Genomic DNA, 25,407 nt, shown 5'->3' with positions numbered 1-25,407 from the left:
GATATCCTAGAGCACAGCTGGACAGGAAGGTGAATCTCTGGGATAGGGCAAGAGTGGAGGAGGGAGGGCAGCTTGGGGGAGGTTACTCTCTGTAGTCAGCACATCTTTTGGCAAGGATAATCTTTCCTCTCTTTCTCTTTTTTAGAGCACTAGGTAAAGACTTGGTAAAGGCCTTAATCTGCTCTTGGACATAAGACAAAAGATGCACAGAGAACTCTGCTGAGTACTCTATAATAGCCCATATGGGAAAAGAATTTTTAAAAGAATAGCTTTATGTATATGTATAACTGAATCAGAGGAGGAAATGGCAACTCACTCCAGTATTCTTGCCTAGAGAATCCTGTGGACTGAGGAGCCTGGTGGACTGCTGTCCATAGGGTCGCACAGAGTTGGACACGACTGAAGTGACTTAGCATGCACGCATGCATTGGAGAAGGAAATGGAACCCACTCCAGTACTCTTGCCTGGAGAATCCTAGGGACAGAGGAGCCTGGTGGGCTGCCGTCTATGGGGTTGCATAGAGTTAGACACGACCGAAGCGACTTAGCAGCAGCAGCAGCAGCATAACCATATCACTTTACTGTCCATCTGAAACCAACACAACATTATAAATCAACCATACTCACAATAACATTTTTTTTTTTAAAAGTCTCTTCTAGTCTTCTGTAGAGAAGGAAAGGGAAATGAGGCCTCTGCAAGGGGGATGGGCAGTGGAACTGACCCAGATGCAACAAAGATGGCGGCCGGATAGCTGGAAGAGGCATCCTGAGCAGATGGGCGTAAGGACTTGGTCTTCTTTATTGATGCGGCAGCCCTGGGGGTTAGGAGCCCCGAGGGACTGAAAGAACAGCAGAGAGACATCTCAAGGTGTTACTGGCTGCCTGGGCAGATGGGTGCCTACAGTGATCCTCACTGGCACCATCAACTGAATTTTCTTTTAAGCCCAGACTAGAGCAGTTAGGAGACATTTAAATTAGAAATGTGTTAAATAAGCATTATTAATTATATTATTTGGAAGCTTCCACTCTTTGCTGGCAACGTGATCAGCCAAAACCTGGTAGAAATGTGTCCAACTTTTCCGTGATTACTGCGTGGCTCTTAATGTTCTCATTTTCAGAAACTCTGCTTTACATTTAAAAAAATCTTTATTTATTTGCTCATTTTTGTCTGAGTCAGGTCTTGGTTGCAGCATGTAGCATGTGGGATCTTTTCTTGTGGCACATGGACTTCTTTCTCTCTAGTTGTGGGTATGAGGGCTCCTCAGTAGTTGCAATGTGTGGGCTCTGTACCTGGGGGCTCTCTGGTGGAGGCAGCTGGGATCGGTAGTTGCAGCCTGTGGCCTTAGTTGCCCTGAGGCATGTGAGATATTAGTTCCCTGGCCAGGGACAGAATCTGCATCCCCTGCATTGGAAAGCAGATTCTTAATCACTGGACCACCGGGGAGGCCCTTGCTTTACATTTTATGATATGCGATGAAGATACACATTTGTTGTATCCTAATCGTAAACATCTACAATCAATTTAAAATGCCCCTCTTGGCCTATTTAATGCTTTGTTTGCAATTTCTATCCCTGTTTCCTTTTTGTGTACATATATCTTGGCTAAGCATTTAACCTTTATTTCTGACCTTGTCTGAGTTGTATCTTGTGTACTTTGTACTTTGAGCAAACATAAAAAGCCTTTGTCTATTAATGAGGGAGTTAATTAGATTGATAGCTTTTTTCCAAACTGATACATGTAGTGGACATTGCTGTCCTCTGCACAGCATCTCTTCTCTCTTGCTTTGTCCTAATGGACACCAGATCTTTCCAGGAAATCACCTCCGGTTTGGGGAGAACCTGAGTCCACCCCCAACTCTGAGGTGGGCTTGACTGGTGTAAATGTAACCCCACCCTGTGCCAGTGATTGGCTCAGGAATCAGCGGGTAACTCAATTCTGGCCAACATACTGAAAAGGAAATGAGTTTGAGGGCTTTTCTGGAGAAAATGTCTTTGTCTCTGAGGAAGCCACAGCAGAGGGCAATCTCTTGTCTTCTATGAGTCCTCATCAAGTCTGGACGCTGCACGTGGAGCTGCCATAGGGCATGGGGTGTCCTCTTGCCATCTGCTTGATGATGGAATCCTCACAGGAACTGCAGAATAAAGAGATGAGAAGAACCTGCGTTTTTAAAGACAATTTTGGACTTCTGACTCAATGGCCCTGTGGCTGTCTTATGTCTTGCATTCCTGTTACATAAAATTAGGCAGATCTTTTTTGTTTTGTGCTTCAAGCCAGTTTACATCAGGGTTTCAATATGTGTAGCTGAGAGCACCTTGCACATGTGTTCATTTTTCATCCTTTTACCTTTTACTTTATGCTTCTTACTATTTCTTTTTTTTTTTGGTTTTCTGTCATTCATCTTTATGTTGTATTTTCTTTGGTTTTGTTTTCTCTTCAGAATTGGTAAGTATGCATCTGGTTTTTAATTTTTCTGAAAACTGAGTAGGTAGACATACTCCTGTATTTTTACAAGTATCAAAGTCAACATAATAATGATAATTATGGTATTATGATTATAGCTAATGTCTGTTGATCTCTTAATAGATGCCATCCATTGTGCTAAACAATGTATGTGTATTTAGTCATTTAGTTTTCACTGTAAGAAACACAGACACAGAAAGTTGAAGTAACTTGCCCAAATGAAGCATAAACGGTCGATTGCCTACTCTGCAGATGAGGAAATTAGTGCCATTTACTGCATGCCATGCTTTTAGCTTTCTATTCACTTCCTGTTTTTTTTGTGGTTACTGAGGAATTTCAGAACCAGAATATTAATAATTAATTCTTTTTATATTATATATTCTTTCAATTAAAAATGTTTTCATTTTGCTTGGCATCCACATTTCCTACAACCATTTAGACCTGATTCTACATGCAAATGATTCTGATACTCACTTCCATCCCTTTCAACTCCAATTTTTTTTATTCTGAATTATTTAACATGGTTTATTACTGGATTAACTGACATGCTTTTGAGCCATTCCATTCAGAAGATATGTCATTTTCATATAGTTTGTACAGAGTGATTGCAGAATTTTCCCCAGAAATTTTATGTATTTCTTTGATGTGTTCTCATATTTAGTGCTGAGTGGAAATTTGAACCTGTTTTCTTTCCCTTTATAGTCTATCTGGTTCACTTCTTACCAGATGCTAGAAGTGTGTGTATGTGTAGTGCTGTGTGTGTGTGTGTATGTGTGCTCCTTTTTATGCAATTTATTTTCATTGCACAAGTAATTCTTGAAAACATTCTCCTTAGAAATATAAGATCTTATATTTAGAAAGATCCTATTTGACAAACATTTCCTGAAGACCTTTCTTTTGAGGGAACATCTCTGTGTTTGAATCCTTCCAAAAAGTTTTCTATGAATTTTCACTTAGATACATAACTACAGCCAACACATGGCTTTACTTCAGGAAAATCCTACTCTGAGAATATATGTTGAAGGCATCAGTGAGGGGTTTATGGTGGGATGAGGTGGGGTGCAGAGCACCCTCATTACCTAAGAAAGAAGACCCCTCTTTGCAACAGTGAGTGTGTGGTCCAACATCTTGCGAAATTGAGCTTGGATTTCTGATTTAAGATTTATTCCACAAGAAAAAGCAAGACCATTGCCTAAAGCCTGTGGCTTTGTTTTCCTCATCAAATTTACCTGCCAATTAACCTGCACCTTAGCTCCAGACCTATGTAACCAGTGGATATTCCCCCCAGATTCTGACAAGGTGTATTTATTAGTTAGCACTGTTATGTTTCTCATTTTCTCATATGATTTCAATAGAGTTTGACAAGAGCAAAGTCCCTGACTTGTCTAGCAAGAGGCCACCTTGGGAAGAGAGCAGGCCAAATTGCTATGAATGGGCAGGTTGTCTGAAACTCTGGAGAAAATAATGCAGATATCAAGTCCTTTGCCAACACCTGTAATCCTTTGATTAGAAAGAGCGAGGTCTCTATGAGAACCTTGTTCAGTGAGGGTGGTGCTCTGGACACTGAACTAGGGGAGATCTGGGGAGTGAGTGGGGACCCTCCTTGATCTGAGCTCTAGAAAAACAAGTTCCAGATTCTGCCCACCAACTAAATCTACTGTACCAGCTCCTTATGGATCACATCAGATTTGTTTCTCAAGTGAATCAATTTAGCAAAAATTTCCTATTTTAATTACTCCCATAATTTCCAAAGAGCAAGTGATGCTCCAGATTACCACACCCATGCAAAGGAGACTGATGAGTCCACCACCTATGTGGCAGGTAGATAATCTGCCCAGGCTTTTAGAATTCTTGAAGATAGAGCAATTGACTACCTTTATACGACATATAATTTGGTGTCTTTCATGTCTATAAAAAAGGAACAACCAAAGAGACTGAAAAGGAAGTGCTGACTCGTGCATCTGTTGGGTTGGCAGCTCTTAGCCTCACTTTAGTGAGTGAGTGCCTCCTGGAACCACTCAAACTAGTGGTCCTCTCCCCACCCACATCCCACTTCATCTTACCATCTGCTTTATTTCCTTGTAACATTTCTGGTCTGAACTTATCTGGGGCACGTACTTCTTGCTTGTTTATTTTCCCCTCTGGAATGTATCCTTGATGGGAGTAGGAGTTGGAGTCTTGCCTGTCTCATCTACTGCATAGCCCCAAGTTTTGGAGAAGTGCTTGCTGTAGAGAAGGCATCCGACAAGCATGCATTTAACTTATTGAACAAACCCATACGTTAAATTCCTAATGGTGGAAATTTAGATGCTGGAGACCCAAGTGGGAAAAGAAAACATGAGGGATTCTGCTTACGTTAGAAAAGCTCCTAAATTTGCTGTATGGTTGAGTTTTGCAGTTCATGGCCAAGGAAAGATATTTTCTTTTACTACCATAAAACACAATGCTTATAGGTTGGACTAATGAGCCAGCAGATAAACATGAATACAGACAAATTCTGAATTTGGATTCAAATTATAAGTTGTACAAATAGAAGACAGGGGAGATGTTTGCTAGATGACAACTGAAACAAAAATTTGCATTTTGGCTGACATCTTTTGTGAATCAACAGAATGAATAGCTGTTAAAAATTTTACAGTTAATGGGATATCATGTCTAATAATGCAAATAATACCAACATTCATTTCAGTTCAGTTCAGTCGCTCATTTGTGTCTAACTCTTTGCAACCCCATGGACTGCAGCATGCCAGGCTTCCCTGTCTATCACCAAGTCCTGGAGCTTACTCAAACTCATGTCCATTGAGTTGGTGATGCCATCCAGCCATCTCATCCTCTGTGGTCCCCTTCTCCTCCTGCCTTCAATCTTTCCCAGCATCAGGGTCTTTTCCAATGAGTCAGCTCTTTACATCAGGTGGTCAAAGTTTTGGAGTACATTCATTTCAGCCACTGTTTATTTTCTACCAACCATGTGTGCCAGGCATTGTGCTTAAAGCTTTTTACACATGACTGCAGCTTTTGACAACCTTCTTATTATGCCCATTTTATGGATGAGCATAATCATAATCTAGGTTCTGAAAGTTTAACCTGTGCCAGGACACAGAGTTAGGACATAGTGGAACCGAGGGTATCTCATTGAAAAAGCCTGCTGTTCTTAACCACTGGTTACCTTTGCTGTTCTACATTGTCTGAACATATCTGGGGCATTGGATTCAGTTCCAGGAGACGCATTTTAAGATACACAATAACCAAAGTGGCTTCACAGGGAGGTCACTGGCTTGGTAAAGGGTACAGAAACTATAGCATGTGGGAGAATGTTCAAAGGAAAGGAGGGTTTTCAGTGCAGAGGAGGGGCGCTGGGAAGTGGGGGTCAGAAATCTGAAAGGATATCTAATGGAAGTGAACACATCCGCTCTGCCCGGCTCTAAATGGCAGAACTGGAACAGCAGATGGAAGTTACAGTGAAGCAGATTTCAGCTCGACACGAGAACTAACTTTCTAAAGATTAAAGATGTGGGCTGCAGCTCTTGAACCCACCCTCCTCCGCCCTCCAAGCCTATATAGCCATCTGTCCATGGTGCTGAATTTCAGGAAGGCTTCCCTTCCACCTCTGAGAGTCTAGGATTTTCTAGATAGGTTTAAATTTTATTTAAAAGAGAAGTAAAGACTATCTGAGCTGATTTGAAGTGAATCTTGTCTAGGGGCAGGGGATTATATGATTCTCTGAGTTCCTTTCAGCTTTTGGAGCATGTAACTCTTCCACTGGGCAGTGACTGGGCACAGCTGAAGTCAGAAAAGGGGACTTGTATTTGTTTTCAATCACAATCCACTTTTAAAATAATAATTCTTTCATTCCATACTTGTATTCAATTCATTTCAAAGGGTCTTCCTTAGGTATTTGTATTCAGTCGTGGGTAGGTGCTAATTTTTAAACCACACCCCCTCCCAACCTCACTCCTCCCTAATCCCATCCAAGGTCAAGACTATGCCCCTTCCTGCCTCCTGTGGCCCTTTCAACTCTTCTCATCCCTAGATATGCACAGAAACTGCAGATAAAAAGTACCTGTGTTTATAATTCATGAAATCCAAAAAGCAGTGTGAAAAGAAGGAATGAATTCTACATGATTACAAGGCAGGAGAGGGACAAAGCCAGCTCCAGGTGCATTTCTACAAGTCACTGTGGGTTGAATTTTCTTCCAAGAAGGTATGCTTATTTGCAGTTCCCCACCAGCCCCTTGGTGCAGAGAGCATCTACAAAGTACCAGATGAAACGGGATCGTGTGCAATCTCACAAGATGTTCAAAGGGGAGATAAGAGTCTTGGGGTAAGATTGGAAAAGTCCCAGTCCCTGAAATTGTCCTTTTATGGGCCTGAAATCTTACAGTCTGAGTTTTGCTTGTCAGAGTTAGTATTTCTTGTGGCATGCTTCACCTGGAGATGAAAAGTCTTGGCTCCTGGTGTCATCACCAGGAAGGGGGTCCCAGAGGTAGCAGTAGTTTATTGATTACTTGTTGAATACCAGGCATTGTCCTAAGCCCTTGGCATATTTATCTAATTTAGTCTTCATAGCAGCACTGTGATTATGTAAATTGCACTATTACCATCTGCATTTTACATATGAAGAAACTGAGTCTTAGAAGGGTTAGTATTTTGACAAACTCATACAATTAGTAAATGGTGGCTATAAACTGAATGTTGGTGTCCTCTCAAAATTCACATGTTGAAACCAATGTGACAGTATTTGGAAGTGGGGCCTTTGGAAGGTGATTAAATCATGAGTGTGGAGTCCTCATGAATGGGATTTCCCCTTATTCCTTCCACCATGTGCGGACACTGAGAAGACCATCATCTATGAACCAGGAAGCAGCCCTCACCAGATGCTGAATTTGCCCAGTGCACTTGGACTTGTCAGCCTTCAGAACTGTAAGAAATCAATACCTGTTGTTTATCAGCCACTTGTATGTGACTACCATGCATGTTTAGTCGCTCAGTCATGTCTGACTCTTTGCAACCCCATGCACTGTAGTCCATGAGGCTCTTCTGTCCAGGGGATTTTGCAGGAAAGGATATTGGAGTGGGTTGCCATTTCCTTTTCTAGGGGATCTTCCTGACCCAGGGGCCAAACCTGTGTCTCCTGTGTCTCTTGCATTGCAGGCAGATTCTTTACCTGCTGAGCCATCAGAGAAGCCCTTTAAGCCACTTGCATGCCTGCTAGTCGCTTCAGTCATGTCCGACTCTTTGCGACCCCATGGACTGTAGCTCACCAGGCTCCTCCGTCCATGGGATTCTCCAGGCAAGAATACTGGAATGGGTTGCCATGCCCTTTTCCATGGTGTAAGCCACTTAGTCTACCATATTTTAGTTAGAGCAGGCTAGATTCAGACAATGGTGGAGACTGGATTTGACTTCAAAGCCTATACTCTTAACCAGCAGATGATACTGTTGCTAACACTGTAAATATAGTAATTATCAGACTCTAAGAAATAGTAGACAGCCCATCATAAGAACTTTATGCCTGCATGCGTGTGTGTGTGTGGGATGGTGGCAGGAGGTGTCTAGTGTGAATGAACTCTAATCCTAACCGAGTTAAATTACTAATCTAGAATTTATCTGAGATGGTTAATGTAATTTTGACTTCTGATTTGGTAAGGTCATTATTAGCATTTTATTATTTGCCTCCAAGTCAATTGAAGGTACATAGCAGGAAGTGATTACCTACTAACCAGCTACATTCTCCCTCTCTTCTCTCTCCCTTTATCCTTCCATCTCCTCCTCCCTTCCTCTTATCCTCTTCTTTCCTTCCTTCTCAATTAGTCAATTATTTCTGAGCATTTTCTGTGTGCCTGGCACTGTGCTATACACTGGAGTTACAAAGATGAGTAAATCTCAGTCTATATCCTTTGGGACTTCACAGCCTGGAAAGAGAATTAAAAAAAATAATTACTATTCAACATGGCAATGTTTATAAAGGAGTAGATTTTCTAAACTGGTGTTTTAAAGAACACTCTTTGGCAGAATGTTAAGTAAGGGTATCACAGAAAGGAAGTATCTTGAGTTAAAATAAGTTTAGGAAATGCTGGGTTAAAGAAAATCAAACAAGTTTTTTTCTTACTGGGGAATTTTCAGAAACTTTAATTTGCTAATGTGTGCTGTGAATCTCCAAGAAGGAAAGAGAACTTATTTTCCAAACCCTCTGACCTCAGATAACTTTTTTCATTGTATACTTAATGAGTCCAATCATTCTTACCTCCCTCTCATCTTTCCCTCTCTCCAGTTATCCATTCACCACCCATCCATCCATCATCTGCCCATCTATTCATCTATCCATCCTTCCCTCATTCCATCCATCATTAATCCACACCTCCAACACCCATTCCTCCATTAGACATCCATCCATCCTTCCTTCCTTTCATCCATCATCCATCCATTCATGTATCCTTCCTTACATCCATCTTGAGTGCCCACTATGTGCCAAACACTGTGCCACATCCTGGGAATCCATCAGGAGACATATCTGTGGAGTTAGTATCTTAGTTGGAGAGATAAATATAAAACAAACAAACAAATCATAAGATTACGAGAGTGTGGTAAGATTCGTGCAAGAAATAACCAGGATTCTAAGGTGAAAAAAAGATAGAGTGATCTACTTATGTAGGCAGTTAAGAAAGCCCTCTGTGAGCAAGAGCCATTTAAAGCAAGTACCTGGAGAAAGAGAATGAGCCAGCTCTGCAGAGTGAGAGGAAGAGCCATCCAGGAAGAGGAAGCAGCAAGTGCCAAGATCCTGGAATGCAGAAAGGCTTGGCACGCTTCAAGAACTGAGCTTCCTCCAGGATTGTAGGTCTGCTTAAAGCAGAAGCTGAACCTGACACATTTTCAAGATTTAGAATCTCATCATCGTGATATCACAGAGTTGGAGGAGACCCTGACACCATCTCTTCCAAGTTTCTATCCCATCTTTTAAGATACAGGGCTGCCTTCTCTGCTTGGCTCTCTTTATAGGGTTTTCTCCTTAGAAGGGGGATTAACTTCAGCCCTAGAATGTAGCTGGGAACAGTGTTGTTCGTGATATTTCTCTTTCATATGAAATGAGGACCAGTGAAGATTCAACAAATTTCTGTATTTTTAAGGAGAAAACCTCTCAGAGGTAAAAATCCTGACCAGTTCAGTTCAGTTCAGTCACTCAGTCATGTCTGACTCTTTACGACCTCATGGACTGCAGCATGCCAGGCTTCCCTATCCATCATCAACTCCCAGAGCTTGCTCAAACTCATGTCCATTGAGTCAGTGATACCATCCAACCATCTCATCCTCTGTCATCCCCTTCTCCTCCTGCCTTCAATCTTTCTCAGCATCAGGCTCTTTTCCAATGAGTCAGTTCTTCGCATCAGGTGGCCAAGGTATTGGTGCTTCAGCTTCAGCATCAGTCCTTCCAATGAATATTCAGGACTAATTTCCTTTAGGACTGACTGGTTTGATCTCCTTGCAGTTCAAGGGACTCTCAAGAGTCTTTTCTAACACCACAGTTCAAAAGCATCAATTCTTTGGTGCTCAGCTTTCTTTATGGTCCAACTCTCCCATCCATACATGACTACTGGAAAAACCATAGCTTTGACTAGATGGACATTTGTTGGCAAAGTAATGTCTCTGCTTTTTAATATGCTGTCTAAGTTGGTCATAGATTTTCTTCCAAGGAGCAAGCACCTTTTAATTTTATGGCTGCAGTCACCATCTGCAGTGATTTTGGAGCCCCCCAAAATCCTGATACAAGTAATCATAGTCAGTAACCTTCATTCCATTCCAGAAAGAATACAGCAAGACTGAAGGGGGAATATGACAAACTAGCTGTTTATTCTTGACTCAGTGGCAGAGTGGGGAACCAGGATAACTTTGATTCTTGAAGCCGAGTGCCCTTCTCTCAAAGCTTTCATCATTCAATTCTCTCTGCAAGATTAAGCATTCCCAAACAGTGCTTTTATGGTCTCTGCCCTGGTTCAAGGAGTTACAATGGATCTTCTTTACTGTCAAATGAACTGAACACCTCTCTGCTAGACATTCAGGACTATCTATTACTAGCATACTTTTCTTCTGAGCTTCTTCTTGTCCCCTTACTTCCACTTTCCAATACAACACACACACACACACATATGCATGCATGCATAGGCATAGCATGCAATTAGGGACTCAAAGGAATAAAGAAGATAATTCAGGCTTGTTTCAGTGTCACAGCCTTAGTTTGACCTTCTGCCATGTGCTGGCTGACTGTGTATCTTTCATCTTCCTCATCTGCATTAACAAATAGCAATGATATTAATAATAATGATATTTTCCAAGTAATAATAGTACTTGTCCTATTGGGTTGTTATTATCTGAACTCAACTGTCAACTGTATCTTCCCTACTACAGGCTAGAAAGTGACCCCTCCTCTGCGAATAAATTCTTCCATCTTCCTTGCTCTCTGCTAGGGTTCCTGCCCTTTGGTTCTTCCAACCTCATCTAGGCTGTGTGGCCTTTCCTTAACTACATACAGTTGACCTTTAAAACACAGATTTTTTTTAAAACACAGATTTTTGCTGTACCTCTCACAACCAGCTTTCTTCCATTCACAGTTCTTGTTTGCAAGCAACCCAGCATGGTCATAAGCCTTGTCTGCTTGGGAGGGAAAGTTGGAAGGTTATTCTTTGAGGTTCAACCTTGGAAAGCTGTGACAATTAGGGTCAGTTTCCATCCTCTTGGCTGCTTTTTGCTCAGCCAAGAACTCCCCTGGTTGGCTGCAGAAGGTACTCCCAGGGTTTCTGATCTCTTTCATGGTTTTGTGACTCTCCTCAGTCACTGATGCATGCTCTGTGGCTAGAGATGCCTTCTAGTCCCTTGACTCATTGTGACCTAAACAAACTCAAAGTGAAGATGGAAGAGCTTCTTCCAAACCTAGAACCCAGCATATCATACTTTTCACTACAGCATTCATCACAGCCATTGCCATACCCACAGAGACTCTTGAAGATCATCTGTGTGCCCTCCCTCCTCTCTATTATAGATGTCACAAGTCCATAGGTGAGTGATGATGGGGTGTGGACACCTTAGATCCCTTTCCTGGTGTTGATAGTGGTTGGGGAAGCAGTGGAGAAAGAGTTGCTTCTTCTCCTGTTGCCGAGGCTTCCTGGATGCCCTGGCCAAGCAAGTGGCAGTATGCAATGAACTGGTCTAGCAAGGGATGGTCACAGCACCATCTCAGGCTCCAGCAGAGACATAGATCAGTGGCTCCAGCATTGAACAGGTCTCTTTCCTTGTCAGTAGCTGGAGAAGAATCACCAGGAAGAACTTACTCTATATTGGGACATGTCTGAGGATGGTTCTTTTCCATGAAATGGGGATTTCAGGCCTCTTACCATTACTGCAAAAAAAATAAAATTGTTTGGAACTTGGAAGTAATGAGTAATGCAAGAAGGTGTGCTTTATGTGTATCTCCAGAAGAATTTCACTAATATCACATTGTTTACAACTGTATCACATAGTCATTAATAGCAAGAGAGACCAGGGAATGATCTTTGAAACTGAGTGCATTGTGTCCACAAATTGCATTCTGATTCTGTTTGTAGAAAGGAAAAGTGGTAACATTTGAGAGGCAACTACAGTGTCTATTGCTCAACAACCCTGGTCAACCCAATCTACCTGTCACTTCTCTGGGCTCCTCCTTCTGCAAACTTTTATCCCATAACTGCCTCTTCTCTGAGCTCATTCATACCACTGGTGCTCAGATCAGGACTCTAATGGATGGCAGGCCACGCCTAAGGAACTGTGGAACACTGTCTCATCTCATGGTCACTGGTCTCATGTGAGAAGCATTCTGACCAGTTCTGGATACCAGAGACTATCTGATAGGGAAACGGTGACTAGCTTTTCTTCAGGACAGATGACCATTTGGAGTCCTTTAAACTGATAGGAGGCAACCCAGTGGTGTGACCCCAACATCTCCTCGCCTGTCCACCAAGACATCTCGTGTCTTCTTTGTTCAATTGGCCCTGAGCCCCAGATCCTAGGTCACAAGCTGCTTCTGAACAGAGCTGTGACTTAGACACCCTCACAGGTACAAAGGAGAGGTATGCATTAACCATTTTGTGGATCAACTGATTGGAATCCAAGGGCTTTCCAGGTGGCCCAGTGGTAAAGAATCCTAGTGCCAAGCTGGGGACTCAGGGGTTTGATCCCTGAGTCAGGAAGATCCCCTAGAGAAGTAAATGGCAACCCACTCCAATATTTTTGCCTGGGAAATCACACGGACAGAGGAGCCTGTAGGGCTACAGTCCCGGGGGTGCAAAGAGTTGGACATGACTTTGTGACTAACAACAATAACCAGAGAATAGAGTAGAATTTTACCTCTTTATGGAAGCATTTACTGGTTAAGAAAAGCTGGGAGGTGCGTCCTCCTTCTCTGCCTTCTTCCACGCTCACCTTTCTCTCCACCCAACCCCATTGCCATTATTCCTTTTATTATAGCACTCTGGGTAAGGTCCCGCTAGGTGGGTTAGTTAAGTGGACTGGCACATGGATCAACTGAGGCCAACATCAGGGGCTCAATTTTCTAATGAATCATTTTCTATACAGTTTTTTTTTTATAATCTTAAATCATTTTAAAAGTCTTATTGAATTTGTTATAATATTGCTTCCTCTTTGTTTTATGTTTTGGTGTTTTGACCATGTGGAATATAATGGATCATTTTTTTTTTTTAATTGAAGTATAATATAGAGGATGAGATAGTTGGATGGCATCACTAACTCAATGGGCATGAGTTTGAGCAAACTCAGGGAGATCACGAAGGACAGCAAAGCCAGGCGTGTCGCAGTTCATGGGGTCGCAAAGAGTTGGACGTGACTGAGCAACTGAACAACAATAATAGTTGACTTTAAGTATGGTGTTAGTTTTCACTCGTGGGGGGTGTCCCTCAGTACAACCACTGACTGCATCACCAGTAGCTTCTGCCCTCCAATGAGTGAAAAATGTGTCCCTCTCTTGTCAAATGATGGCTGTGTCTTGCCTGTGTTATGGTCATTCTATCTTCTTACTGTTGTTTTCTGATGCAGGGTCATGGCAGCAAAGATGCAATGAAACAACCTGTGTCTACATATTAAAAACCTAAAATTACATGCACAGAATAAACCAGTGCTGTCCTACCCACTGTCTGGTTATGACAATACGATTCACACAAGACAGGGTTCACAATCTAGAGAGGCGACCACTAAGAGGGACTGTGAAGGGGGCCAGGGTCATCACTCGGAGAAGTTTTGAGAAGGAAAGGGGTTTGAAGTGAGGAATCATGGAGAAGCATCCAGACTCTAAACCACTCTGGAGGAGAAGGGCTCTAATGTCACCCCTGCCAAGCTTGGTGGTGAGGACTTGATTGTTTTTCCGAGCAGTGAGTTGTCCTCTGAGTGCTGGGGGTTTTGAAGCACTTGGTATGGTCAGTGTTGAGCGAAGTAGCAGAAACAGCATCTTCAGCAGCTCTGTACTGCCTTCAGAGGAATGGTGCTCCAGCTTCTTGGCCGGTATTTAAGTCTCTGCCCATCATTTCCCAGCCTATTTCCACAGCCACAGCTTCCTCTTTTCTCCTACTGGAATCTTCTCCAGTCAGACTGAGCTTGTTGCTTCCCAAACAGGCCACGTGCTTCCTCCTCCCTTGCATCTGCGTGTTGTTCCCACTCTTGGAATGCCCTTCCCTCAGCCTCCCTGAGCACACGCTGTCCCGAATTCAGCGTGACAACTCTCAGGCCAAAAAGCAATGGTTAGAAAGCAGCAGAAGATGGAGTTAGCTTGAATATAAAGTAAAAGAAATACTAATTCGAATGACCCAGAGCTTGGTACCAACAGGTTCCTGGATGCTTGAAGAACCAGTAGAAGAGCGTGAGCCAGGAGAGACGTCACTCCAACCTGTACCCACACTAAGGCTCAACTCATCCAAGAGGAAAGTGCGATGAAAACATGTTCAGCAAAATTATACATGCTCATTTCTTAACACAGTTCTCAGATTTAATCGTAGGGAACGTTTGTTTTGATTTGAATTTCTCTCATTTTTAGATACCATTTTCTCTGGCAAACTAGGTCATTTGAATTATCTGCTGATAGTTCAAATCTGTAGATAATTTGCTTTTACTCACATTCCTAAGAACTAATTACCTGTACATATAAAATGATGAAATCTCATTATATTTTCTTTTAAAACTCTGACATGCATTTAATTACATTAGTCAATTATTACTGTACATGCTGAGGATCTGCTATTGACCAGCTCGTGCTGGAATATTTACTGCACAGATGTGTTACTTTAATTAAACAAATGTGATTACACACATATCAATTTTTATTTGGTTTCAAAGCCCAGAATCTAAAAGTGATGCAGTTGGCAGAGCTGTACGGTATGGCGCTGGTTCCCAGGAACACAGCGAGAGGCTCTTTACTGAGGGAACACCAAGTACCTGCAACTCTGCATGGGAAACTTCAGCCACAAGTGGGTTTTTGTATGTGTGTAAGTGCCACTGAGTGAACTCAGTAAGGGAACAACAAACCAGCTCTGGATCTTCCTAGAACATCTTCAACTTTGTTCTCTTATTTATAGAGCAATGAGGGATCATGACTGGAGAACCACAGGAAAATGAATCTAAAGGTCAATTCACCTGGAAGCAGGCACATCTTGTGATTGGTGCTTTGTTAATAGGTGAGTTGATATTTGTTTATAAAATCAGAGGAGACATGGAACAAGCATTTAAACACTGTACCTGGTCTCTTGGGGTTCTTCCTGTCATAAACTACAGTATATCCCCAAACTGTGTGGGCCATCAAGAAGGATGGCCATCTTCTAATGCTTAATCCCAAGCATGCAGTTCTGAGTAACAATAGGAAAACTTAGAGAACCAGAATATGCTTTATGAACTGGAGTGATATAAAATTCTCAAACCCTCCTGGTATAGTGACTGCACCTATCAGGTACTTAATAGTAAGTAGACTCGGGAGCTATTAGTCAATTCATCAATCAAAAGTCAGCAAGCACTGTATGAACTGGTTGCTGGTAGGCACACTCAGAAAGGAGGGGGCTGTGTCCACAGCAGTGCAGACTGGTTGTTTTCCTCTGTCTTCCTTCATCTCACAGTGCATTTTATTTTAATCGAAGCCTAGCTAATTTCCAATGTTGTGTTAGCTTCAGGTACATAGCAAAGTGATTCAGTTACATACACACACACACACACATATTCTTTTTCAGATCCTTTTCCAATATTGGTTTTTATTAACATAAGATACTGAATATGGTTCCTAGTGCTATACAGTAGGTCCTTTTGGTGACCTATTTTATATGTAGTAGTGTGTATCTCCTAACCCCAAACTCCTCATTTATCTCTCCACCTCTCCCCTACAGGTAACCATAGGTTTGTTTTCTATGTCTGCGAAGCTGTTTCTATTTTGGATATAAATTAATTTCCATATTTTTTTAGATTCCATATGTAACTGATATCATACGGTATTTATCTTTCTTTGTCTGACTTACTTCACTTAATATGATAATCTCTAGGCCCATCCATATTGCAGCAAATGGTATTATTTCATTCTTTTTTACGGCTGAGTAGTATTCCATCACACACACACACACACACACACACACACACACACATTTCCCACATCTTCTTTATCTATTCCTCTGTTAATGGACACTTAATTTGCTTCCACTTATTGGCTATTGTAAATAGTGCTGCTATGAATGTGGCAGCACACGTTTCTTTTCAAATTAGAAATTTTGTTTGTTCTGTATATATGCTTAGGAGTGGGACTGCTGGATCATATGGTAACTCTATCTTAAGCTCTTTAAGGAACCTCCGTATTGTGTTGTTTTGCAGGGATGTCTCTGTCTGGGTCTCATGGACACAGCCCCTGAAGAACCAATCCAATTAGTCAGGTCAAGCCAGAAGTTCCATCCACGTCTCCTGGATGCAGACAGCATACCCAAGGATGAGGTTGGGGAACAGATAAAACTGGGATATGCTTGGGTTTCCCAACCTTCCTGAGCATGGAGAATGCACTGAAATGCCAGAGTGTGCCATCAACTCTAGGTGTACAGAGTTTTGCTAAAGGAGAGGCAGCAAGTTGTTGCAAAAAATAGGGCCCCGGCTTCAGGGTGAGACAGAGCTGGGCACCCACATGGGACAGACCACTTGGCTGTGTGGCTTTAACCCCTTATGACAGTTTCCTCATCTGACAGTGATGATGAAACCCATCTTACAATGCTGTTAGATAGATCAGAAACCATGTGTAATGGCCACGAGTTAGGATGTTCCCAGGAAATTGTTGGAAATTTGGGGACTGAAAGAGGCAGTCTTGGACCAGCTGGGAGAAGATGGTTGTTGGAAAAAACTTGTTTTTGGTCATTTTGCCTGTGTTGTTCTTCCTTTTAGCAGGTTGCATCATATCAATGGTTTTCTCCCACCTCAAGAACAAAACCCACGATGCAAGCATTTGCAGAGTTTTAAGAGTATGATGGTTCTCTGGTTAAATTCCCTGGAAGTGAGCCACATAAGCTCTTTCAGCTGTTAAGTGGCAGAGTTAGGAAACAAATGCAGATCAACTTCAAGATACATGCTCCTTGCATTACATTTGTTTATGGGGTGAATGTTATACACCATCCATAGAAATATACATCTAAGAAGAGGGACTGGGGAAGACAACAATGAATCCAAAGTAACAGAAGCATTTCAGGCACTTCTGTCTCACCCAGTGTGACACTGTTGGGATACACCCATCTTCCTGGTGGGTCTCAGATTATCTCTACAGGAGGCTGACATTTTTTCCCTATGGACTAGACTTTCCAACTCATGTGGCTTGGAACGTTAATCCTCTCATTCAGTTGGGGTGAGTTGGGGGTTATGCAAACTTCTCCAGGTTCCAAGCCCCTCTCCTTCACCTGGGGTTCCAGTTGACCCTTGAAGAACACAGACTGGAACTGTGCAGGTCCATTTATATATAAATTTTTTTCAGTGATAAATATGACAGAACTGCAGGATCCCCAGTTGGTTGAATCTTCTGGTGTGAAACTGTGCATACAGAGGGCTGACTATAAATCACATATAGATTTTTAGTTTGCAGAAGGTCAGTGCCTTTGACCACTGGCTTGTTCAAGGATCAGCTGTATTATCATTTTCCATGTGTGCCATGGAATAAGGAAGTTTGGGAAATGCTGACCTAACTGGAATACTTGGTCAGAAGACAGCTCGGTCTTGGCTTTGTCTTTGAATAGCTAAATAGCCTAGCATAGCAAATTACTCAAGCCTCAGTTTCCTCCTTAGGAAAACAGACACAATTTTATCTCGCAGTTTTGCTAGGGTTAGGATTCAGTAAGACTGTCTAATGGAGTGTCTGAAATATCATAAATGGTCAATAACAGTGTGTTGAATGTGCCACTTTTTTTCCAATTTATAATCTAGTTCGCTGAAGTAACTTCTGACTTTCCACTACTCACAGCTTGGTAGTCGGAATCAGGAGATAGCTTAGCTGTTGGAGCTTGGAGTTTTGGCTGTGAGCCACCCCTGCCTCATCCCCTCTGCTAGCCAAGGTTCTGGTCTGATGTGGTCACCTTACAACAGAGGCTGGGAGGAGGCCCTGCTGGCTTCATCTCCCGAGGGAGCCCAGGGTAGACCCAGCCCTGCGCCCACAACCCATCCAGCTCCCTGGCTGCTGATCTCATCCTTTTGCCAGGGCGAATTACACTTAAAACCAGATTTGTAGGAAGGAACGTGCATGCACACACAGCCGAAGCCTGGAATTGCTTACCCCCAAACAAGTTCCCTCCTCCTTCTGCTCCAGTTCCTCCTCTTTCCAGCAGCTCCTCGGGTGGGGGCGGGAGAAGAAATGGAGTGTTCACTGCGTGTGCAAGGCGGTTTCCGGAGTCCTCTTCCACCTGACCCCGTCCCGGACCAGCTCCGAATCTGAAACTGCAAGTTCACCGCATGGAGCGCAGACCGACCTGCACTGCTTTGCGTGGGTCAGGGGGGGTGAACCCAGCTCTGCGGGGGTGAGGGCTGGGCTGCTGGCCCACTGTACCTCATTATGTATTCCTTCATTGTTTCCTATGCAAATTAAGTTAATGAGAATTAGGAACATAATGGAGCCCATTCACCGTTCTAGTCGCTAGAAAATGGGTTTGACTACCAATTTTCCATTACAGCTGTTTTGTAATTACCGTGGAATACTCTGAATTCTAATGGAGACGCGGAGCTGCCTGACAGCCTCTCAACTACTTTTTTTTAAAAAGAAGTTTTTTTTTTTTTTTTTTAAAAAGGGAACCCACACCCTGTAACAGAAAAACCTTTCAATCTGAGTGGCCTTGTGTAAACCTCCTCTGCTATTGCAGGAAGGATCTGCTTCTACTGGTGGGGTTACCTGACCTTTCCTAGGGTTAGAATCATGACCTTGCAGTCCCCAAATTAATCTGTTGCCTTGGAAGCAAAGAAGGCAGAGTTTGGGGTCACATTCAGCCAGGAGCTGCATTCTGAAGTCAGCCCAGGGCTAACTGCAGGCACTGCTCTGGGGCTTGATCTAACCTCCCCCCCACCCCTCCCCAGGCAAGCCCCAGGACCACAGACCTTAGTCACCTGTTGCTAAGTCCTAGACAATTATCAACATATGGGTGTGAGTATAGAGGTATTCCTTGACACCAAAAGCCCTTTTTTGGGGCACTGAAGACTCTAGGGAAAGACTATTTTAAAAGTTCAAAGAGTTCAAAATTTGCCAATAGTTTAAAATGACTGGAGTACAAGAGGCAAGGGGGTGAGGGTGTGGCTGAGGGCTGTGAGCATTGAGGGAAGAGAGCATGGAGGCCGTAACCTCAAGACTTGTTCTTAAGGTCTCTTAAGCATGGGGGGGTCATGATGAAAGCCTCAGTTTAGAAAAATATTCTGGTTACAGTATGGAGAAGGGATTTGAACATAGGCATCATGGGGTGGGGTTGTCATGGTTACAGAACACGTGAAACCCAGGTAAGGGGTGATGGCAGACGTGAGTTGCTGCTGATCACTAGGGGAATCATGAAGGACTGAACTAAAGATGTGACAGTTGGGTTGGAGAGAAATGGATGGATTCTGAAGGCATTTAGGAGGTAGAATCAAGTGTGATGGTTAATTGAAAAGTTGGGTATTGCAGGGCAATCATGGGGTTCAAGGGCTCCTTGGCTTCTTGGGGGATACAATTCATGAAGACATACAATACTGAGAGCTAAGCTTCATGGAGAACATAATATGTGTCAGGCACTCTTTTCTTTTACATGTGGAACTCACATTAGCTTCACAGGAACCTAATGATGTAAGAACTATTATTAACCTAAGAGAAGATGAGACACGGGAAGGTTAAAAAAAAAAAAAATTCTTGTCCAAGCTATCACGGTCAGCTACAGCCAGGACTCAAATGAGGTGAACTAGCTCTAGTCAGATGATCCAGTTTCACAGACTAGGTGGTAACTCTTAGAAAAGGAGATTTGCTCGGGGTGGGGGTGGTGGTGGTGGTGGTGGTGGTGGGGTGTGTGTGTGTGTGTGTGAGAGAGAGAGAGAGAGAGAGAGAAATCAGCACTGGATGTGTGAGGTGGGGCCATTAGAACATTGTTGCATAGATTTCCAGTAGGGAGGTTGGGTAGATAGACTATATTTTAAGAGGGAGGACGGGCCTGAATACACATTTCAGTTGAGATGTCAATCTGCAAACTGACATTTGAAGTGTGGGATGATACAAAATCTCTCAGGAGAGGTGAGCAAGGACTTCTGGTAAATACCAGTTTATGTGCTGGACTTGAGAAAAGGACCCCAGAGAAGGCACTGGGAGACATAGGGTGATAACTGGGAGAAAGTGATGGCCCAGGATCTGAGGGAGAGTGTGGTTAAGCTTCAAATCCTTGAAATTTAGAAAAAAAAAAGATGCATATAGATTGGTTCTTGAAAAATTGTTGAGCATGAAAAAAGCTTATCAGAGATGATTCAGGAAGCTCTAGGAAGGGAGTGGTTTCATCATTAGATAGGACTTCTACTCTATGCCCTGTTTTCCTGACATGCTCGGAAGTCGTTTCTTGGTTTCAGCATCTTTTGCCACCTGGAGAGGCTGAGAATTTTCAAAACCATCAAGTCCTGATTCCTTTTTATTTAACAGTATTTCCCTCAAGCTCTGTCTCCTCTCACATGTTACTGTAAGCAGCAGGATGAAACCTGGCAATGCCTTTGCTTGGAACTCAGCTAGATAACTAAATTCGTCCTTTGTAAGTCCTACTTTCCCCTTACACAGATGACAATTTTGTTAAGCTTTCTGTCCACTACATACCAGGGATCCCCTTTCTTCCAGTTTCTATTAACAAGTTCTTCACTTCCTTCTAAGCTCTCACTAGCACTATCCTTTTGAGTGTGTCTACCAACAGTCTGGACTTCCTTGGTGGCTCAGATGGTAAAGAATCTGTCCACAATGTGGGAGACCTGGGTTCAATCCCTGGGTTGGGAAGATTCCCTGGAGAAGGGAATGGCTACCCACTCCTGTATTCTTGTCTGGAGAATTCCATGGACAGAAGAGCCTGGTGGGCTACAGTCCATGGGGTGGGCACCACCGAGCAACTAACACTTTGGGGGCTTCCCAGGTGATGCTAGTGGTAAAGAACCAACCTGCCAATGCAGGAGGCATAAAAGGAATAAGTTCGATCCCTGGGTTGGGAAGATCTCCTGGAGCAGGGCATGGCAACCCACTCCAGTATTCTTGCCTGGAGAATCCCATGGACAGAGGAGCCTGGTGGGCTACCGTCCATGGGGTCACAAAGAGTCAGACATAACTGAAGTGACTTCGCATGCACACACTCACTAACACTCTCCTCAAGGTAATTTTCAGGTTTTCTCCATCATGCTCCTCAAAATTCTTCCAGTCTCTAGTCTGGTCTCAAAGCCATGCTCACATTTTAGGTGTTTGTTACAGTAGTACATGAGGATTCTGTATTTGTCAGGATTCAAGCAGAGGAGCAGACCCATGAGAGATATATACATGTATATATAGTAAAGGCTTTGTTACAGGCTTACACAATTGTGGGAGCTGGTTAAGCAGTTCTATGAGGCTACAGTTTCCTCATTGATACTGGAGATTGAGTCTGAAGGCAAGTGGTCAGGACAAGAAGATCCTGAGAAGGCTGTAGCCCATAAGCACAAGCTGAGCCCCATGAGCACAGCCTGAGACCTGTGCTTCAGAGGCTGGTTGCCTCCGGCCTTGTTGATGCGAGTATCATGCAGGAACAGGGCGAGTGAGTGGTGGGGGGTGTATCACAAAGCTGGGCAGGAGCCAGAGGTGTTGAAGGAAGATCCGAGGGAAGGTGGTGAAATTGCCCTCCTGGCCTTTGCTTCACTTCTGCCTTCCTACCTGCTAAATCTCCCAGGAATGTCCCCAGCGGTCCCTCTTGATCATAAATATACAAGAAAGGGAATTGTGGGAAATGTAGTTCAGCCTGTCAGTGGACACATTACAAAGCTATCAGGTCTATGCTCCAGTTATCCAAACATCTCTGTGTAACTGAACTCTTTTCCTGAAATACCTTCCTACTTTGTTCCTCTTATCTCTGCCCTCACCTATGCTTGGCCCCAACAGGACCTCCACTCTTATTAGCCACATATATCCCCATGATATTTAATACTTTCATTATAACACCAGCCAAATGCATGGGTTTTATTTATTTGTCTATCTCTCCTAGTGGACTCTGAGATCCTTAAACTAATATGCCATATTTTCTCTTGTATTCTCAAAAGTTATTGCCCAGCACAAATGCTCAGTAAATGTGAAAAAATGAAAGAAATCACAATGTCTCTGGTCTTCAGTGTGTTTTGGATATAACAGTATTTCAACTCAGAAGACCATTGTGAACATGAGCACTGCTAGTGCCAAGTTCCTGGTAGGTTATTATGGAAGCTCCAGAATTCTCTACTGGCTTAGCCCTAGGGTGAGGCAGATGGCCCTGAGGGGACCCCCCAACCCGGGGACCCCCCCACCCCCCGCCCCGCCATCATACACACACACACCTTCACATGGGACTCTGTCAAACTTGTCATCCTGGAACCACCCAGGTCAGGGAGATGGTAAAATCTTGAAGAATGCTATTTGTAAAGCTCAGGGAGATGAACTGATAAATTCCCCTTTTTGAGGAAAGACACATATGATACTTACATATGAGGATTCCTCAGTTGGCTAGAGAGAAAAGGATTCCAATCCTGGGGAAACCATGGTCAAGGGGACATGCTTTCTATGGAAGACAAGAGACACCACGGTCAAGGGGACATGCTGTCTATGGAAGAGAAGAGACACCACGGTCAAGGGGACATGCTGTCCATGGAAGAGAAGAGATACCATGGTCAAGGGGACATGCTGTCTATGGAAATGAAGAGACACCACGGTCAAGGGGACATGCTGTCTATGGAAGAGATGAGACACCACGGTCAAGGGGACATGCTGTCTATGGAAATGAAGAGACACTACAGTGAAGGAGATACTCTGTCTATAGAAGTGAAGAGATAGTGTGACGTTTGACCTAGATCTTGCCCAGTCAAGGGGATTTGCTGTCTATGGAGAAGAAGAGATACCATGATTAAGGGGACATGCTGTCTATGGAAGTGAAGAGACAGTGTGACGTTTGATGCAGAGCTTGCCCAGGCAGTGAGCACATCAGTTTCAGAAACATGTAAGCGGGGTGTCATCTATCTGTCAGCATATTTGTTTACTGAACATCCATTTATTGAAGACCTACAATTTATTAGTGCTGCATGAATGCTAGGGATAAAGAAGAGTTAATACATGTAATATGCTTAGCATAATACTCAGTGTCTATAAGCTCAAATATGCTGATATTGTTATTATTAAGTGATATACATATAGTTCTCAATATATGCTCCATCTTTGAAAACATGGAGTTGTTGTCTATTTTCTATCTTCCTCTGTACTTGGTTGGTTCCCATGATGTGTCATCTTGACTAATTATCCAATTCTTGACTAATTGCTATAATTTATTGAGTACATATGTGCCAGGAACTGTGCTAACTACTTTAATTTTACAAGAATTATGATTAGATTCAGCTGCATAAAATGTAAAAAACTCATCTGATTTCTTTCTCTCATCTAAAAGGTCCCTGGTGGTAACAGCTAGGGCCAGTAAGGTGGTTCTACCATGTCATTAGGAAACCAGGACTTAGTTTCTATCTTTTTGTTTCATTAGTTACAAGAGAAACTGGGAAAGGTAGGCTTTTAACTGGGGGGCATGATTGCCATGAATAAAAATTGAACTCTGTTACCAAGAAGGAAAGTGAGGATGGCTATTGAATGAAGTCATAGAGTTGCAGACCCAAGCATCTGAATCTATCAAAAGTCAAAGGATGACCTCTCCTCTGCATCGGAGGTTCTTAGCAAGCCTAAGAAAAAGGAGATGTCCACAAGTGCCGTAAAGGTAAAATTCTTGCTCAAAGGTGACTTAAAGGGGAGGTTGGGCCACTCTCAGACCCGTGATAGGGAGTTTGGCTAGATGGCGCTTTGATCCAGGAATGAATTTCGGAGACTGACTTGTAGAAATTTCAAGGGTCTAAAGATGAGACTTTGTTCATACCTGGTATTTCTGTTTACTTCTGCTTCAGCCATTGAGGGAGTACATTTCTGCTCTGTGTCTAAAGGGAGACAGATGTCAGTTTGAATATAAAAGAAGCATAGGACCAGTCCCCGCCTCTCACGGGGACCTAATTCACACTCAAGGAACATTTGATCCTCTGGGCTCTGGGGGAAGTTTAATTGAAATGCAAAAACCAAAGGTCAAAACCATGTAAAATTTAAAGGCCATTTTTACTATTTGACAAGGAACAAATTGTAACTTTATATTGCTTTTAGATGCAATTTTGCTCAGTGAAATTAGATTATGCTCAACGAAAGCACCTTCTTTAGAGCTTTTAGATTAAATATTAGAACTTATTAGAAGGACCTTGATTTCGTCAGTAAATACCAAGGAAAATATTTGGTGGGAAATGCAGCTGCCTAATTTGCATTAATACAAACGAGAACTATTAAGCTTAGTTGATTAGCATATTCATATGTACCGTAGTCCCCGTGTATTTAAAATAGATTCTGCTAGATTCTGATTACAAACTCGGTGTATGTATAACGCTGTGAACCAGCAGTAGATAGCACACGGACTGAGGGCGAGGGCGCCGGCGGGAGGTAATTTTTGGATAGAATACTGGTCTCAAGATTGTTTCCATAACCTGGTACCATGCAGAGCCAGCCGCATTCTGAAGGCTCTGAGAAGCAAATGAACTGAGGGGTGGTGACCCAGGATAGAGCCTCAGGGAGCACAGTTATGACGGAATACATACTCCTGAGTACATGTGTGTTTCACTTATTTCCTTGTTTCTTCCTTCACTAGTTCAACACCCATTTATTATGCATCCATCCCATTCCGGGCCCTGGTGCTGGTGCTGGGGTGACTGCTGAGAACAAGGCTTACCCTAAGAACAAGGCTCATTTTTTCAAGGAGCTCCCGGACATGAGCGGATCCACCGTCTTCCCACAGGATTCTGGGACCTGATCCTTTCAGGGCGGAAGTGGGAGGAGCCAGGGGAGGAAGGGGCGGGGCAGCCTGGCGCAGTGGCTGCTCAGGCCGTGGGGAGCCTGCAGATGACTCCTGATCTACCAAATGCGCTAAAAGGTAGAAGCCCAGCGCAGGAAGCTGGGGAGGGATCCATTCGAATCTGGCCTTGATGACGAACGGGATTCCAGAAGCCTCTCAGTGGGAATGAGAGTAGAACGTGAGTGAGCACAGGTATGGGGAGAACTCAGGGTCCGGGGGTCTGGGGACGGCAGAGAAGGAGGGACCAGAACAGAGGAAAATGCATGCTGGCAGCAGAGATTGACCTGCTTCCCTTCCTGCCAGCTCCCTG

At 43.2% G+C, this 25,407-nt stretch overlaps 1 long non-coding RNA gene across 1 annotated transcript; it reads right to left on the bottom strand.

The window, feature by feature from the left end:
- Positions 1–594: 594 nt before the first annotated feature.
- On the bottom strand, positions 595–25,028 carry LOC122684970. Its single transcript, XR_006338203.1, has 4 exons — positions 24,975–25,028; positions 24,087–24,144; positions 18,263–18,423; positions 595–2,131 (listed from the first exon to the last, which is right to left on the bottom strand). It is a non-coding gene; the product is annotated as an uncharacterized LOC122684970 (long non-coding RNA).
- Positions 25,029–25,407: the final 379 nt, after the last annotated feature.

This window comes from Cervus elaphus, chromosome 27 (genome assembly GCF_910594005.1).
Source record: "Cervus elaphus chromosome 27, mCerEla1.1, whole genome shotgun sequence".
In the NCBI taxonomy this organism is placed as follows: Eukaryota; Metazoa; Chordata; class Mammalia; order Artiodactyla; family Cervidae; genus Cervus; species Cervus elaphus.
This window is presented reverse-complemented; position numbering and strand designations above follow the sequence as displayed.